This window comes from Frieseomelitta varia, unplaced genomic scaffold (assembly GCF_011392965.1).
Source record: "Frieseomelitta varia isolate USP_RPSP 00005682 unplaced genomic scaffold, Fvar_1.2 scaffold_500, whole genome shotgun sequence".
Taxonomy (NCBI): Eukaryota; Metazoa; Arthropoda; class Insecta; order Hymenoptera; family Apidae; genus Frieseomelitta; species Frieseomelitta varia.
The window spans coordinates 399,318-405,983 of NW_025110258.1; the positions used below are offsets into that span (position 1 = coordinate 399,318).

At 39.4% G+C, this 6,666-nt stretch overlaps 1 protein-coding gene across 1 annotated transcript in view; it reads left to right on the top strand.

Moving 5' to 3' along the window:
* LOC122533168 (thrombospondin type-1 domain-containing protein 4-like) overlaps positions 1 to 6,666 on the top strand; it is a 121,354-nt gene that overhangs the window by 62,979 nt on the left and 51,709 nt on the right. The gene's annotated exons all lie outside the window — the stretch shown is intronic.

Genomic DNA, 6,666 nt, shown 5'->3' on the forward strand with positions numbered 1-6,666 from the left:
CGAGGCCGGGCTCCTGGGTTTCCGAACGTAACGCGTGAAATGAAACCGATGATAATTATGGATGTAGATTGTAATGAAAGTTTTTCACATTGTCTTCTAGTTGCCTAAAAAGTTTTAATATTTTGATACTCAGATTACCGGAACGTTCAAAATGGTAGATTTATAATTTCTGTTTGTAGATGTGAAACAGTGTATTTTTTCACTTTAACATCTCTGTTGAAAATTTTATGTCTTCAATCGTCTGTTAAATACCATGATTCGAATAACAACATCCATCGTTGAAAAAGTCTTATTACTTTTTTTAATATTGAAAACTCACGTTACAAAGGACCGTAACAAGTTTTCCTGAACTTAATAAAAAGGAACTGATATAAGCTGACAAAGTTCAACGTGTTGAGTGATTATTTATCGATGCATCAAGTTTAAGTTAAGCTCGTAGCTCGCAGAGATCTAATTAAACGATCGTTGGAAGGTATTTTGACGAAAGCTGAGGCAATTAATTGATATACGATGTGCCTAAGGTAATACCACGTAATCTGTCGTTCACAGATATCTGTCAAGACGTCGTATTACATGATCTATTACTTGTCAATAACGTACAGCATACAATAGTCCAACAATGTGCGAGCTACATGCATATAGAGCAACGATATAGAACTTGAGACGTTAATTGACATGAACAGAACGCATTCAGAGGTTAGGAACGTGTTACTACGTAATCAATATCGATGTTTCATCGTCAAACGTCTGAATCACGAGCACACTTGCTATCTCGAATTGCATATACCACTTTCACGCATTATATCATCTTCGTTCTCTCTTTACTTTTGACGCTTATCAAAATTTTCAACAACACTTTAACGACAGTGTCACCCTAAAGTATATAAAGGATCGAGATATATTTCGAATTTGTCAAAATGTATATTAATTCGTACAAGTTGCTAGATGATATAAACAGGAGCTGTATCTTTGAAATTCGTCGTGGGCGTTGAAGAACCAAGAGCATGTAGTTGTTCGTATTATATTTACGGATAACGAGCACACTGATATTAGGCTTTCGAGGGTCGTTGTTAAAGGCCACTTTACGTGCACTCACGTGCGCTAACATCCTTGAAGATCCCCCTTATGATGTGCGTCGGTGGATCCTTCGGGCCCACTTTCCTAGTCCTGGATGTCTTCTTGGAAATGACACGACTCCACGGGCCATCGACTTCTCGACAACGTTACTTCAAACGGCTCAACGGCGAGGCAACGTCGTTTGATTTTGTACCTCCATCGGGAAATTATTATAATTTTAAAAATTATTTCTTTGGTTCTCTTGGGAAACTCGTGTCAACTTGTGGAAAGCAATCCGTGTTTTATTTCCATTTTGATTTTATTTACTTTAAATTCTTATAGTTAACGCATTGCATGATTCAATTTTAAGGGGTAAGCATTACTTGCTGTAAAATTAATTTAGGGCATTTAAAGTGTTAAAACGTTGTGCGTAATTTTTATTTGTCAATGTTCAGTTTAATGAAATTAAATTTAAAATCTGAATTGAAATTTCATAGGTTTACGATTTACTTTTTCTTTTAAATCGAGACCATAACTTGTGACCACTCGATATTACAAGTCCAAGGGATTAACTTTTTGTTAAAGATAATTAAAAATTACAATAAGTTGTAAATTCAGTTGTAAGCCAACGGTGATTTAGCTGCTTCAGTCATTACGATTTAAGAGCAGAATAAAAATCGTTGAATTGTTTTGACAAAGTTCCAACGAGATGTTCGATAGAAATACGTGCCAAATCTTACCTCGTCCCACGATAATTAACAATCTCTGGCTTAACTCGCCTTCCAATTTTTCTGCATTTCTGTTTCATTCTTTCATGAAAAGTAGCAGAGAGTCTGGAAAGAGTTCTCCTCAAGAAGCGTTGTCATTAAGCCAGAGAAAAATCCGGCCACAAAGTGCCTTCTTCCACGAAGAGGCATACGTTCCCTTTAATCATCCAACGCTACTTCTTTTGCTTATCATAGCTCGGTAACCCGTCGACGAATCCTCGTCTCCAACCGTGTCTGGCATTTTCTCCTTTTCTTTCGTTTTTCTTTCTTTTTTTTTTTTTTTCAAACATCGTCGACTCGACTTTCAGTTTCTTCAATTACTACGGGCGAAAGCGAACGTTTGCTTCGACATTCGCGACAGTCACCTTTCGTGCGTTGAGAACCACCGTTTCGCGACAGTTTCGAACTTTACATCGTTCTGAAGCCAGCTTGGAACTCTATAAAACAACAAGCGTTTCCTCATGAGTGTTTCGTAAATAAAAATCGGATGTATAAATTTTTTAAAATCCCGTGAACGTTGCAGACTTCTCATTCGAGGTTGGCAGTTTCTTTCACCGTGAACGGTGATGATTTCCATTTTCCTTGCTGTTCTGTCTTTTCAGTTACTACTTCCCACGCCGTGGCACAATGTCACCAAATTTCACGCTATGTTTTACGCTATTTTAGAATTCATCCTCGAGGAATATTTTAGAAATTTGCGTATAAATGTGGATAGACGCAGAGTTTTAAGAATTTTTTTACGAGAAAATCTAAAATCTAAATTTTAGAAGATAGTAAATAGAAGAAACGAAAAAGGGCAAGCGATGCTAAAGTATCGATCGAACTTCTTCAAATTTTGAAAGCAAATCATCAGGTAACCGTCGGGGAATGATTGAGAAATACTCGAACGAATGTGACGATACGCACGATAAAGAGGGTATTGGAAGAATCGTGGAAAAGATGAGATGATTTTTTTTAACATCAGTGGAAATTGAATTAATCAGATCCAATTAGGCAGTGGCAATTAAAGGAACGAATGAAAACGGTTAATACACAATTTGTCCAATTGAGTCGTGTTAAAAGCAAATGAACTTGTGAAACTTCCTCGCTAATGCGCTTACCGTTGATTCTAATTTATATAATTGATTTCGAAGCGCGAAACAAAGTCCCTCCACTTCCTTGTCGAACTTTAGACATTAAATTATCTTTTCGAATTCTACGTCATGCGAAATACATGTTGTTTTTTTTTTTTTTTTTTGCGTCAAATTAAGTGAAGTAACATTTTTCTGAAGCAAGGCAGAGGGAATCGAAAATCGAGGGAACATCAAGGAGGAAGAAATCGAAACAAAAAATCGATCGTCAATTAGGAGTACCAAAGTAGGATGCAATGAACTTCCAAGAATCCCATGCCCGTTCTCTTTCGCCTCCAAAGATATAACTCGTTCCCCAGGCCATCAAAGCGACGACCTTTCGGATCTCTCCTCCCTTCTACCGAAGGGGAGGGGACGGAGGGGTGCTTTTAACGGCACCCCTGTCTTTTTTACTTTCAACGTCTCTCGGGATAATGCGTTCAAGAAGAGTTTTATCTGTCCGTATCCAAAAATAACGCGGGCCCACCGCGAAACGGTAAAAGCCCGGAAGCGACCGCGAACGTTTTGATTATCGAATTGTTAAATTTTTCTTTGTCGATGCACTTTGCTTTTTCTTCCTTCGGAAGAAAATATTTTGCTTACTACTGCCAGAACTACCGACAGACGTTGTCATCGAGTAAAAACAACTTTCCAGTTACGATTTCTCTCGAAAATTGTTATTTTGTGTGAAACTTTTGTCTGATAGAGATCAAAGCAGTGTGAGATTTTATAAATCAGATTCTCAGCGAAAGAACTGTGTAAAATTTCGAATCGGTCATTTCTGTCGGAGTAGAGCTAATTCCAGCGTTAAACACGGGTCTGACGCAAGAATTACCAAGATGATGTCGTCATCATCTCGTTCGACTCCTGTTGTTTCTGAATTATTTAAGCAAACGATTAATAGCGAGGAGTTTGCGGATGATGCTTGGCTTCGAGAGCCGAGAGATTTGGAACTTCATAAATCCAGTGGATTGCGTGGCTGTCACGATGAATTTAGCATTCGAGCACGTATCGAACGGCTCGCGCTTGGCGAGGAACGAAGTTGCGTTAGGAAATATGTAAACTAACTGACGTTTCGTTGGCCGAAGTATGACATGTGGACTTTCGTCAAACGTCGATGTAGGAGGAAGTTAAACACTAGAAACAGAAGAACGGGCAAAGTTGTAAAAGGTTATAAACGAAAATCAATTTCTCTCCTACGAATCGCTTTTCTGTATTCTATTTTGTATTAACTTAGACCCTCCTTTGAGTTTCTAGTGCCAGTTGAACTTTCATGTACAAACGACAAAGTTAAAAGTCTGAAACACTTTCATTTAACAAGCATTCCTGACCAACCTAAATTCTTCTTCAGAAGAAATTTTTCAAATTTACCAAACAGTCTAGCGAGTGATCCTGTTGAATATTTCCACGCGCCGTTTCGCTGTACCTCTGTAAAACCCAGACCGTGGACCGTGATCTCGCAAAAAAGAAAAGAAAAAGAAACCAGATCGCGTTTCTCGCGATTTAACCTCGTCCAAACGGCGTCTGGAACGTCGTAAAGAATCTGAAAATTTCAACAAATTCTCTCTCTCTTTCTCTCTATCTGTCTGTCTGCCTGTCTGTATAAGAGAACGGATGGAACGTTGCACGTATGTTCGAGGTTGGCGCGTGCCACGTGCCATTAGTCGGGCGAGACGAGCGCGTGCACGAGGGGAAAGATTCGATGAACGAGATGCAATCGGGTAGAGTTAGCAGAGCGCGTCACTCCATCAGCATACCATTAGGGGATCAAAAGCCTATCGCGTCTATCTGGCGCGGCGTCGTCTCTATTATAGGGATTGTTTATCGGGTGTTCTAAAAGTACCAGCCACGAAGACACGGGAAACCGGAAACGGGCAGCCGGTCGCTGATTGCACGCACACGCTTAGCTATTTATCGGCTCTTCTTCCTCGTCCGTTTTTCCCCGTCTCTCTCGTCGTCGCTTTGCGTCCCGCGAATCGGCGTTCGCTCCGTTTTGCACCGGATATTTTCGTTCGGTTGTAGTTTCGGAAATTTTTGAGTGACAATGAAGCATGGAAAATTGCTGCTATGCACGTCGGCGATGAGATTTATTTATGGGGTTAAGTTCTGTAGATTGCGTTCAACTTGGCAGACGGAGAAGTTTTGAATTTTCGTTCGAAGCGATTGCAATTGTAATTTCAGTCGAAGGAATCGTTTGAAGAACAGTGTGTTGGATCGTTTGAATTCTATCAGGACGAAAGTTTAACAATCGTCAAATGAACTCTCAATTTTAACTTTCATTGAATTATATATATATAAAAATATAGAAATAAAATTTTCTCAGCAACATAATGAGATAATTAACATTAATCATTAATTGAAAATCAAACGAGACCATAAAATGAATCCATCTAAGAATTAAATGAATCTAATTTTCTGAGCAATCTGGAACTAATCATGTTATTTGAATAAAAACAAAAATCACGGAATATTTGAATCAGCGAATTATCATGCATTCTCCAAAATTTTCAGTAACATTTAGAAAGATTTTGAGATAAACGCTTGCATTATAACAACACACGTTGTGGTTCCTAAAACACACCGTTATTCTGATATACACGCAAAATTGAACAGTAAACAGCGTTGGAGTTTAGCCGGGAACTTTCGACAGTCGCTAGATTAACCTCGCTGACTCCACACACCCGTGCAATAATTTACCTACACGTAATTCCTCGAGTTTCGGGGGTACAATGAATTTTGATTCACTCTCGTTCTCTGCCTCTTGCGATTTTCACGGGCACACGCGGTTGCGAGAGGTTCGCAAAGTTAATCGACGTTTTATCGATTGCGCTTGTATGATTGCGCAAGAGGCGAGCGATATTACGCCCGCAGCGGAAACTTCGCGTCTCGGCTACTTACCCTCGCTAATGTCGTCGTTGAGCATGCCTGCTGACTGATTGAAACGCCCACCATACCTAATCCGGCCTGTAACTAATTCCGAATGTACCGCGCGCGTTGCCTCGCGTCCTCGAGGCTGCCGAGTTAATCGAGAAATTGAATCGAAACAACCGAACGCGGATAGACAGAAAACTCGATCAGCCCGCTTTCAATCAGTTTCACTCGTCCTGGAATTTCGTTATGCACACCAGTGTCCCAGTTAGTTACAAATATGGTTCTTTTGCCTGACAAATTCTTTAGTCGATGGAGGATGGAAGGGTGGTGTAATTCTGTGAAAAATGTGATTAGTTTGTTGTAAGAGCGACAAAATGTATATTGGAAATTTTCCAGGAAATTGAAATAAATAATCGATAATCGCTGAACTATAATACAGCCGTCGAGAGTATTAGCATAGTCCACGTCTCTTAAATCTTAATACCTCAAAATTCGGTTTATGAATTTTCAGTCGGATCAATTTTATAAATTAATGCCACGCAAGTGTATCTTTCTCGAATAATCGAACTGGACAGAAACTCGCGTGTTATCAGCTTTCTCTAGATTTAGCAAATTTATAAACAGACATACCTATTTTCGTCGATGAGTCCTTGGTGAGAATTTTTGCAAGCAAATGATTACGTCGTCTGCAAATATTGGACCATCGCTAATACACGGACGGCCGTGTTGTTAAAATCTGGAAAGCAATTCGAAGTAAACTGTGAAACAACTTCTGGATTACGGGACTCTGCGCAGATACCGTGCACACGGATAGTAAAAACGGTTATCTCTTTTCGGTAGATTTTTATGCTATTCTAAAAAAA